Below are 11965 nucleotides of genomic sequence, written 5' to 3'. Positions count from 1 at the left end.
GTATGGATATCCTTAATTAATCATTCCATGCCCACCATACCCAGCGTGCATTGAAGAGCGAGTTTGGGAATTTTTGCAGATGCAGATCTCAGTGAGGAAAACCCAACTGGTGAAAACAGTCAAGATAATAAAGCCCCACGTAGACAGATCAACTCACTTAGTTTTCTCCCAGAATAGGGTCTGAAGAAAGCCTAACTCTGTCTGAAAATGTGTTTCATATTCATACCAGTCCCAGATCTGGAAAGAGGATTGATATTCCAAGGGAAGCCTTACCTTACAAGTTGCCAAAAGATGTTTATCCTAAGAAGACACACAGCACATGCTTCCAGGTCTCTGGCCCCCTCAGGTTTCAAAGATTTGATGCCAGCCCAAGTTCAGCCCATCATCCTCCAGGCCTTCATCTCCCCTCCCCTTCTCTGTGCATCAGATCAGCACCATCTTGTAGAAACTATCTGACAGAAAACAAATGCAAGCCAAGCCACGTATCATTTTAAATTTTCTACTAACTACCCTTAAGAAAAGCAAAATAAAATAGGCAAAATTAATTTTAATGGAATATTTTGTTTAACCAAATATACTCAAAATGCTATTATTTCAGCATGTAATCAACATGAAAAATTATTAATCAGATGCTTCACTTTTTCTTTTCTCTTCTTCATTTTTTTTGAGAGAGAGTCTTACTCTGTCACCCAGGCTGGAGTGCAGTGGCATGATCTCAGTTCTCTGCAACCTCCCTCTGCTGAGTTCAAGTGATTCTCCTGCCTCAGCCTCCTGAGTAGCTGTGATTACAGGTGTGCACCACCACATCCAGCTAATTTTTGTATTTTTAGTAGAGATGGGGTTTCACCATGTTGGCCAAGCTGGTCTTGAACTCCTGACTTCAAGTGATCCGCCTGCCTCAGTTTCCCAAAGCGCTGAGATTACAGGTGTAAGCCACCACGCCCAGCCTGAGATACTTCACATTTTATTCTTTCTTTTGTACTAAGTCTTTGAGACCCAGTGTGTATATTTTACGGCACTGCACACCTCAGTTGGGACTAGCCACCTTCCACGTGCACAGTAGTTTCGTGCCTACGTGCTCACCATTGGCATTTGCCAGTGCATTTTCCTTGTCAGTCCGAAATGGCCCAGAGAAAGCCAGGCCTCTGTGCCCACAAGACCTGGCCTGGCAGTCAATGTCAGCTCCCCTCCTCGGCCCAGGAGAAGACCTCTCTTCTCATCTTGGCTTTGCTATCTGAGCCACTAGTCTGAGCTCCAGCAAAACAGTTAAATACTTATTTAAAATTTCTGAGAGGCTGTCTTATTTCTTCATGTGAATTAGAAAAGACTATTTTTAAAACCAAAGAGCAACCTTTAGGGGAAAGCAGGTCCTCACCAGTGGCCTGTGTGTGCACTTTACACTTAAGAAGCACTGGCCTCCGGAAGGAGCCCGCATCCCGTCTGGGGAAGGTGGATGTCGAGCCCTCTTCGGGCCAGGCAGCCAGCCACAGGTCAGTGGAGCAGCCCGCTGGAGGGCCAGGAGATAAGAGTGGGTTCCTAGAAGGCTAAGTGGGAAAATGTGCCTGAGACGCTTCTTCAAAAATCAAACCCAGGGTGTGTAGGAAGATCAGAACCTCCTGTACCTGGAAGCAGTGACTAGATAATTCACGAAATGATTTAGCGGCCCCATAACCTCCTCAAAGGGCTCAGAGATTTCACCATTAGCACTTCTGCCTGAAATTGAAGACAGTGCTACCCAGGAGGACTCAGCCCTTACCACCACAGAGTGAAGCAGGAACCGAGGGACAGGTTCTGAAAGAGGAAAATCCGGGAAAGAATGCAGAGTGGCAGACAGGGTGGGGTGGGCCATACTGCCTGGGTCTCTGTTGGTGCCAGACATGGTGCACAGGGCTAGGCAGGCAAGAAAGGATCCAGGGACTATGGCAGCAATTCAGGCAATGATTAAAGCCATTCTTTGGGATTCTTCAGGCTGTTTCAGGGCAGGTTTAGAACAAATACCCACTTCCACAAGGCCAGCAGTTAATGCCAAATGGCGAAGAATAGGGTTATCAATCCATGTATTCACATGTTCAATAAATGCATATTGAATAGCAAGGTCCCAATTTAACTCCTTGGAAAGCTCATCCATCTCCCCCACGTAACTGTGTTTCCTTTTATCTGGAATCCTGAATCTGTGACCCCCTCCCTCTCCCTTCCTTGCTCTTTCTTATCTGGGTTGCTTGAGTGCTCATTGTATGAACAAAGTTCTGTAGGAAGGCAGGGCATAGGGCAACAAACTCTTCCAGAGCCGTTGGCCAAGGCTTCTGAGCAATGACATAAAAGGCAGGTCTTAAAGGTTGAATGGGAATTTGCCATGCAGAAAAATGAGAGAAGAGCATCCCAGGCAAAAGACACAATGGTTGTAAACAACAGAGCAGAGAGAAAGGTCAGCTAGGTGGGATCCAACTGTAAGACCTCACACGCTGCCCCAGGCCAACTCAGAGAACAGACTTGCACAAAGGGTCTCCAGGCTTGTATAGGTTTCTTTCGGCACATGCTGAGCTGGAATGTGTTTGGTCTCTTCTGTAATTTCACTTGCAAACATCTGATTTCACATTTCTTTTTTTCTAAACAGACACAAAAATAATCCCCAAATTTGACATGCCCAGAACTTCCAAACATCCTCAAGTCTGTGAGCTATTCTTACAAACAACATAAGTGACTTCCACATTTTCCACCAACGCAGCTGTAGCACTTTTAATGTTTACAATCCTGTGTCACCCTGGGTCTGAGATGTTCTTCCAATTAAACTCTGGTTACACTTCTCTTTCCAAGTGCGAAAGAATCCAATTAAAGTTAATGAAAGCAATCAGTCTGCAAGTCTCGGGGTGTTCTGCCCCATTTGTGAATACAGGTAATAACACCACTGACCTCATGGAGAGAGGCGGCACCATCGTTCTCTGCAAATGAGCCAGACCTGAGCCATCCAGGGAAACCTGGAATTTAGGAGGTCACCCTGTTTGGGTTCCCCCACAATGCTCAGGATCCCATTAAGCATTAGCTGTGGGAGCCTGTCCTCTAAGGAGCTTCAGACTCATTTGGCTGCCATATGGCTTGAGCTTAGCAGTGCTTCTTTTCCCATAAGCCTGAAATCCTGGGTCACTCTATGCTTATTTTCAGGAAGTCATTCATTGCACTATCCTAGATTTCCTAACTGGCTTCAATGAGGCAGCTCTTATCCCCCAAAGAATAACACCATTAGCGCACCACCAGGCCCTGAGGTTGAATGAGCTCAAGTTCTCTGAGTTCACCTGACCTCTCCAGCCCTTGGTGTTAAATCTCAAGGAACCAGGGGAACCTCGTGGGGCTCTGCTCAGAGGTTCAACCTAGGACCCTTCAGGAAGGATCCGTGAGGCTCACATCCCCATCATATTGGTAGCTCCCCGGACACATCCCTCAGATGTATGCAGAAGTCAGGAGCGAGACTCACCATCATTCATTCCCAAGAGGGCCTGTTTTCCCCGAGCCTCTCTTCCTGCCCTGTTGAGTTGAATAACCTCACACACCTCTAAGTAGCATTGGCTCTTCACTATTCTGCACCTATGTGAAGGCTGACTCTTGACAGTCATTTCTTGGCAGAATCGTGCCATTTTGACCTTAAGAAAATTGTCCCATCATTTCTGTTTCCTTGTAACACTGCCCTTAGACGTGAGGATCTGACACCAGGGAATGAGCCCAGCCCTGTTCTCAGGGAGCTTCCGCTCTGGCTGGGGAAACAGAGCTGACACTGAGAGCAGCTGGAACTGAACGAGGCAGTAAATAAATAAGTGCTACTCAATTACATAATTGATTAATTATAACTAATTGCTACTTAAATGAACTGCTCTAGTCCACATTGATCTCCTCGGCTCTGACCTCCTCGAGCAGTAGCCACGGTCTGAGCCACTCACTGGGGCTTTCACACATTGTCTGGAACCCTGTCTATCCTCTCATGTGTGAGCCTCCCCTCTCCTGACTGCCAGTGCCCCCAAGGGCAGTGCCAGGTCTTTTCCAGCTAATGACAGGCCCTGGTCTCTTGCTCCTCTAGCTCTCACAGCAGAATCAGCCCATTCAAAGTATAAGACTCCTTCCATAACGAACACTTGCCTAGTAAGGTCAAAAACATGGACCAGTGTTCACGTAGACTATGTGCCCCAGCTTCTTGTGCCTGTGAGTATAAACTAGGGTCTCACAATTATAATCGATTTTGCTTCAGGAGCTCCCGTAGTATGTCACTAGATATCTCTAGGAGCCTCTGGGAATGGCACCATGTGTGCTCTTCCACTCCTCAACCCTGTACTGTTGAGCCACCAAGATGGCGCTTCTACAGTCCATGTCACTGGCCACACTGCCCTGCTGGGTCTGTCCTGTGGCCTCCACTCTGACAGCTCCTGCAAGATCCTCCCTTCCCTCGTGCTTTGTTTGACAGATGATAGAAGGAAGAGCAAGCCAGGGAGTTGCCCACCTCCCTAAGCCTGCCTGTATTTCTTTAGGGTTCGAATCCCCCACTAGGCGCTAAGCAACTTGAGAAGTCTTCACTCATCCCCAGGTCACCAGATGCTAGAAGAGACCACTGCATTCACTTGCTGTGGCTGCCATAACAAAATCCCACTGACTGGGTGGCTTAAACAACAGAAATGTATTTTCTCCCAATTCCGGGAGGGAGAAGTTCAAGGTCAAGATGTCAGGAGGTTTGATTTCATTCTGAAGCCCCTTCTGGACTTGTACATGGCCACTTTCCTGCTGTGTCTTCCCATGGTCTTTTCTCTGTGTTTGTCTCTGTCCTAATCTCTTCTTCTTATAAAGATGCCTGTCATACTGGATTAGAGCCTACCTAGATGATGTAATTTTACATTAATTACCTCTTTAAAAGCCTTATCTCCAAATACAGTCGCATTCTGAGGTGCTGGGGGTTAGTCAGGACTTCAACATATGAGTTTTAGGAGGAGCACTACAGCCCACTCCAACCACTAGTAGTCTACGTGCTTAATAAATGTGTGGGCTTGGTGGAATGGTGGGATGGGCAGGCAGCCAGATGGTTGGACTGAAAAACAGAACAGCTGCTAAACAGTGTTGGCTGGAGACAGAGCAGAAGGTGGGATGAGAGGCTTGGGAGAGCCTTGCCCAGTCTGGGTCTTTCATACTCAGCCACACCCTCTCCTTTCTCCCTGAAAGGGGCCTGCTTTTTAGGATGACAATTCCCTTTGTTTCCTTCACAGCCCAAGAACAGAGACACAGTGCTGGTAAGGCCTGGAGAGCAATGATAAGGAATGTGCCACCTGAGACTTGCCGTCCCCGCACGAGCCACCCTCTGGGGACGGCCCTGCTCTCTTTGGAGGAGAGAGAAGACAGGTAAGCACTGAATGCTGCCCAGGCCGGTTTCCCAGTGACTCCAGGAAATTCTCTCTAACCCAACACTGAGAAGCAGACTTTGTGAATAACAAACATCTGCAAGGGACACAAAGCCCCCCAAACCAGAGCCTGTTTCTCTCCCTGTGCAGCGGACTCACTGCTGTTGTAGAACAGGCACCACACTCCCAGTGGCAGGAGAGGCCCATAATTATGGTGGGACTGAGAGATCACTCAGGGTCAGCAAAACAGAGGGGAGGAAATTGCTGCACAGATTGGCTCAAATATCAGACTCAACGAAAAAGAAAACACAATTTGTTCATTTGGAAAATGACTCTAGTGACGTGAATGCCCCAGGCATTGTCGCAATACCAGGGAAACAGCGACAGTCTGCAGAGCTAGGGGGTTCCCTGGGGGAGCAAAGGCCACATGCTCCTTTGAGACAGGAGAGCGGCTTGATGGGCCAATAGCAGAGGTAACCTTCTCTTGTGTTCGTGAGTGCAGGCATTCATGAGCCATGAGTCAGCTGGGCTCGCCAGCATCTTTGAGGGTACAGGACTCTGGCCTGAGCTCCCAGAACAAGGGACACTGCAGGGCACAGCACAACACTTCCAGGGCACAGGGCCCTTGGAAGGACAGCAGGTGGGACATGGGGGTGTGTACAATGGCCACTTCTGCATCTGTCAACTCCAGAACCCATCTTGCAAGCCTCTTTCCCGCCATTTCCTCCTCTGTTGTAGTGACCCAGGACAGAGGACAGGGGCAGCGTTGGCCGTGGGTAGACAGAGGCCTGAATGCTGTGGGCCAGCATCATACTAGGTGGCTTCTGGGTCAGGTGACCACCCACCTGGTTTGCCCAGGATGGCCCAGGTTCACACCTATGGTCCCAGCATGATCATTAACATCCAAAGTATCCCCATTTGAATACTAAATTAAACAGATGTCCTAATTCTCTTGAATATTGCAGGACACGATCCCCACCCTCCCACGCCTTTTAGTCATGACATTTATGATGGATCCAAGCTCTGCCTGGAAAAGGGACAGTGGGCCGGGGCCTCTACACAGGGCAGGTGGGTTCTCCCTTTAGGAATTATGAACATAGGGCTGACTAGAGGATCAGTGTGTGCCTGGAGACATCACTCAGCCCAGGTGGCTGCTCCAACCAAGCCCACACTGAGCACACTGTGCTGTTGTCTCAGTGGTCTGGGAGCCCACTGACCATTGCAGCCCCCCGAGGTAAGGCCTGGCTGAATTCCTGCAGATGAGCTGCCCCCAACCTTCTCCTGCTCCTGTATCTTTGCCTGAAAGCCCCATCTTGAAATGTCCTGCAGACAGGGCTCTACCTTCACATCCTGCCTAGGGTGATGCTAGATCCATCCTCAGACAGAGACAAATAGCTATTTCCCAACTATAGCTGGGAGGTCTGTCATAATTAGGGGCTGGCAAAAAGCAGGGAACAGGGGATGGCTCTGTGAATGAGTGACAGAAGTTGGAACTTGAAGAGTAGGGAAGTTTTAGGTCTTTGAAGGGGGGAGCAGCAGGAAGAAAGACATGAGAGCATTGTGGCCCCAATGTGGGAAAGTCACCTGGACAGGCACTGTGGGTCAGGCCCTGAACCCATTCTGAGAGGCCCAGGATGCCTGGCACTCACTGTCACCCTGCCTCGGATACTGCTAGCCACACCATTTCATCTAATGACACTGCCTGGGATTTAATGGACTCTTAAACATAATGCTGCTATTGTGGACAAAGTTTAGTTTTAGCTAATGAAGTCATTGTAAGTTGAAATAAAGAGCAAAGATTGAAATGCTCACAATCATTCAGTGAAATGGAATGACTTCAGAATCGGCACAAAACATGGGACGCCCTCTCCTGGTCTCCCCCCGGGGGTTTCTGGCCAGGCTGTTGGTGAGGGTGAGTGGGTTTGGCAGATCCGGGGAGGCACAGGCCTCCTGCGCTCATTCACATGATCTCATGGTTTCCACTGCTTTCTGTTTGCACAGGAGCCGTCTCTGTGTTTATGGCCTTTAAAATTCCAATTTTTATTCTCATTATTCTAGTTTTGTTTGTGAAAGTTCGCTTAGCAGCTCTAAGCATAAAGTTACGTAAAGAGAGGAGTATTTCCTTTGACCACCTGGAGAAAGCACTAGAAAGTAGGTAATACCTACCACTTTAGAAATAGAAAGCAAATATGAAGGATTTTTTTTAATCCCAGCAGTTATTTAAAAGATAAACAGTAAATACAAGTGGAATTATACCAACTAACCATACTATCAGCAGTCAATTGCTGTAGAATAAACATCCTTATTTCCAGGGCGTTCTAATATATTCAAAGACATGGAGAATGGCACCAAAAGAATTTATCACTGACATTTGCTAAATTAGATATTCCCGAGGTTTGCCTATATGGATGACAACATTTTTAGCACTTCAAGGTCCTTGGAAGAAAAACTCTGTATAAAAATTCAGGACGGTATTGTTATCATCAACATGTTAAAATTGACTGGGATTGTTACAGCAGTTTTAAAATCAAACAGACCTAAAAAGAAGGGGAAAATTATATGTGTACTCTATATTTGGATTTTTATACATGAGATTTAACACATAATGTTGTGATGTTTGTTTCAGATAAATTCCTTTTTACCAAAGGTGTTTCTTCTGAGCCAATCAATGCATAGCTTAGCAGGACCCATCAACCAAATAATATCCATTAACAACACTCCAATTAGCCAGGGCACCATATTTGACAGTTCAGTTCTCAACCTGTTCAACCATTCATTCCATTTTGGCTGCTGTCCTAATTAATGACTAATCTATAAAAAGAGATAATAATACATACCTAATACATGCCACACACACATAATTATAAGAACAGAACCAGATTACACACACGGTGGCACCTGGTGTGGGAGGTGCTTCGTAAACATTTGGATTTTCTGTTTCTCTTTTTTCCTAATATTCTGTAAACTCTTATTATCTTTACTCTTGCATTTCCAAGCCTATTTAGAAATAAATAATAACAAAATTTAAAAATCCTTTTGTATAGTAAAATCGCCTAATATGGATATTTTCCAAAAACAAGTCAAAGGAATCAGAGGCCTCTGTAGCAGTTTGAGGCTCTTTGGCTGGGATCCCTATTCCTCAGTGGCTCAAGACCAAATTTCCACTATCAACACCATCCATCTTTATCCCAGAGCACAATTGGAGATTAAAGTCTAGAAATGGACTGAATTACAAACATTTTTAAACTATGTCACCAGAAATGTATTTGTACTCTTGCATCACTTTTGTTTCTCTCCCTACATTGGACATTCAATAACCCACTTTTAGACTGTTTTCAAAATATACAATGCTCCCAAACCTTCTCCCAGCAACAGTTTGGCCTTTCAGATCATGGGTTTCCCAGTCTTTCTCTCCTCTCCCTTCCCCTCTACCCTCAGCAGGATTTATTGCTCTACTAAGTCTTTACTAAAACTATGTAAAATGTTTTAAAGTCAGCTGCAACCTCCAGAATTCACAAACAATACATTCCTTAGGACAAGGGCCGTGACTTGCATTTGTTTAAAATCTTCTCTATCAGCTGTCATAGCTAGTTCTCAATGATCTTTGAATGAAGCTTAATCTTTTTGAATGCAAAGCTGGCAACAGATATTAATGATGCTGTGATTTGGACTCTGGACATTATGTGGGTGTCTCAAGTTGAGCCTGCTTTCTGAAAGATGGGCCTTATCCAGACCCTCTCAGCTTTAGACACAGTTGGCCCTTCCTGGACGCCACAAGCAAACATGAACCTGGTCAAGGGATATGTAGCTTCAGCCAATGACCCAGCCCTGCAATGGTCAACAATGGCTGTTAAGAGGGGCAACCTGAAATTTGTAAACCTACTATACAGCATAAATAAAAGCTTTAACCTTGTTTCTTGGTGATAAATTTTTCCCACTTTTTATGTGTTTATACTTGCCATGTATATTTGTGTGTACATATGTGCATACCAACTCATTCACCTAACACTTTATGGATGCATAAAATCAGATTATATGTAATTTTTCACTATTTTATTATACATAATATCAGAAATAAAGCGCAGCCGTGGCCTTATAATGAAATGCAATGAAACATATCAGAATGCAGCTATAATCGGCAAAGCCCATTTCAGTTACCATAGCAGGACACAAGGGGATTTGAATCATGAGTAAATGTTCTGATCTGCGGGTAATTCCTAACCACAGTTTAAGTTTAAGCAACCCCATAACTTCGGCTTTCTTTAGCAGAGGTCCCACAATGCATAAAAATAAAGAACCTCATCCTGGTTTTTCTCCTCTAGGGTATCTCTTTATGTGAGGAGACATCATATGTTCAGACCCACGAAAAGTACTTGAATTAGATCCCTGTGATCGTTTTTATGGGTTGAGGCCATACGTGCCTTCTAAGAGGCCAAACTTTCTCCCAGCAGAAACTTGGGCCCTGGCTGGGATCACTAAAGCGTGTTCTTGTCTTTGACCTCTTCCATCTTTCATGTTGTGATGTTCGTCCCACCTGCATGGAATATAAACTTCTCTGTATGCTGTGAATACCTAATCCAGAGTCTAGCATCTACTTTTGAAACTTTCATTTAGAAACCAGACCTTTCAACAGAAAAGAGAACCCACAAATATCAGACACCTCACCACCCAGCACTTCACCTAGACTCCCAATTCTAAGTTGTGCCTATTTTAGTACTAAAGCAACATGTGACTTGCTGTGATGAAAAATTAGAACAGGAGAAATAAATATCTCCATTAAGATTTTGTGAGTCTTAAATATTACAAGCTGTAATATTACAATTGCCTTTGATGATCACTCCAGTCAACTCCTGTCATTTCATAAATGAGGACACTAACGTGTAAGAGTTTATGCCAGTCACAGTGGCTCATGCCTATAATCCCAGCACTTTGGGAGGCCAATGCAGGAGGATTGCTTGAGCCCAGGAGTTCAAGACCAGCCTGGGCAACATGGCAAAACCCCGTATCGCCAAAAAAAAAAAAAAATTAGCTGGGCATGGTGGTGCATGCCTATAGTCCCAGCTACTTGGGAGGCTGAGGTAGGAGGATCATTTGAGCCCAGAAGGTTGAGGCTGTAGTGAACTAATATCACAGAACTGCACTCTAGCCTAGGTGACAGAGCCAGATCCTGTCTCAAAAAAAGAAAAAAAAAAAAAAAGAGTTTAAAGATGAGCTGAGGGTCCCACTCAGTGAGTACTAAGCAGGAGCCAGGTGTCTGCTCCAGTCCCTGTCTTATGACTTTTCACCATGACGTCTTCCACCCCTACTCCAGCCTCAATGCCAATCACCCACTTAATCAATATATGCTCAAACCTCTAATGTGCCAAAGTGATTGTTCAACATGAGTCTGCTCTCCGCTTTGCTCAATTAACTTCCCACCTCCCTTGATAAGCAGACCCATGTTAGAATTCTATGGTGTTAACAGTTTTATAAACTAATGCCTTTGTTAGGTCCTTCAAAACAGGTGCTAGCAAAATAAACATAACCCTCTACATTGTACAGCCCTCTGCATTTTACAAAACACGATCATGGACATTATCTCACTTGATCAAGCAAGTCAATAAAAGGTTTATTTGTTTGGAGAGAGAGCAAGAGGCAGAGAAAGCTCAACAACAGAAGTGTCCATCAGAAAAAAAGAAAAAGAGATTTAAAATATAGGTGGGGACTCAACGAAAACCTAGTTTTTCCTTCTCAAGCTGGGAGCTGAAAAGCCCCCAGTCACTTCCCCATGGTGATCTCTTTTTTTGAGGAGCTCAAGCCTGAGAATCTGCCTGAAACAGAAATCACTGACCTCTCCTCCAGGCACTGACCTCCGAGTCTGTAGAGTTCCCAGGGCTGGAGTTAGCAAACTGTGCTCCCAGGAATCCTGCAATGCTTCCAGGGAGGGCTGGGTAGGGCAGGGGTGCTGTGTTTGTACAAAAAGTAATGACTTTTGATGACAGAGACTGGAATCATAGAAGAGGTCTCCACTGGCCAGGAGCCAGCTCCAGCCTCTTGTAACCCAAGGAACTCATGGCTCTCTTAGGGCTAGTTGGAGCTCATGGATCTGAAGGTCAAGGTATCTTTTGTTCATTATGATAAAAACGTATTTATGATGTCAGGGAAAAATTATGACACCCAAAATCCCACTATCTACTCATGTCAAATTTACATTTCTCCATCATCTCTGGCCCTCTTTATCTTCACACCCACATTTTTTACAGCTATAAGAAGGTTCTATGTAAATTGTATATCCTTTTTTCTATGGTATTATGTTTGGTATTTTTTCCAAGTATTTACTGTTCTGTCATAATGGTCTTCATTTTTATAATCTTCTTCGTGTAAGGTGAAAAGGTCAGGTTATCCCTAAATTTGTAAATAAAAGGGACTTGTAGGTATAAAATTAATGAGTCATTTTACCAGGGAAGGGCTAATTCTGCCATGGAAGGAAGCCATGGTCACATTTGTTGAATGGAGCCTGAGATGCTGGACACCCCAACATAACTGGGTAGCCTCAGGAACTTCAAAGATCCAGAATGCAGATCAGTGCCTGTGGGAGAGAGGCATGGCATCTGGGG

The 11965-nt window shown here is 45.1% G+C and overlaps 1 long non-coding RNA gene across 1 annotated transcript; it reads right to left on the bottom strand.

Annotated features, from left to right (window-relative positions):
* Positions 1–249: 249 nt before the first annotated feature.
* Positions 250–11419, bottom strand: LOC134807941 (uncharacterized). The gene is made up of 2 exons (XR_010149611.1): positions 11219–11419; positions 250–452 (listed from the first exon to the last, which is right to left on the bottom strand). It is a non-coding gene; the product is annotated as an uncharacterized LOC134807941 (long non-coding RNA).
* Positions 11420–11965: the final 546 nt, after the last annotated feature.

This window comes from Pan troglodytes, chromosome 12, assembly GCF_028858775.2.
Source record: "Pan troglodytes isolate AG18354 chromosome 12, NHGRI_mPanTro3-v2.0_pri, whole genome shotgun sequence".
Taxonomy (NCBI): domain Eukaryota; kingdom Metazoa; phylum Chordata; class Mammalia; order Primates; family Hominidae; genus Pan; species Pan troglodytes.
This window is presented reverse-complemented; position numbering and strand designations above follow the sequence as displayed.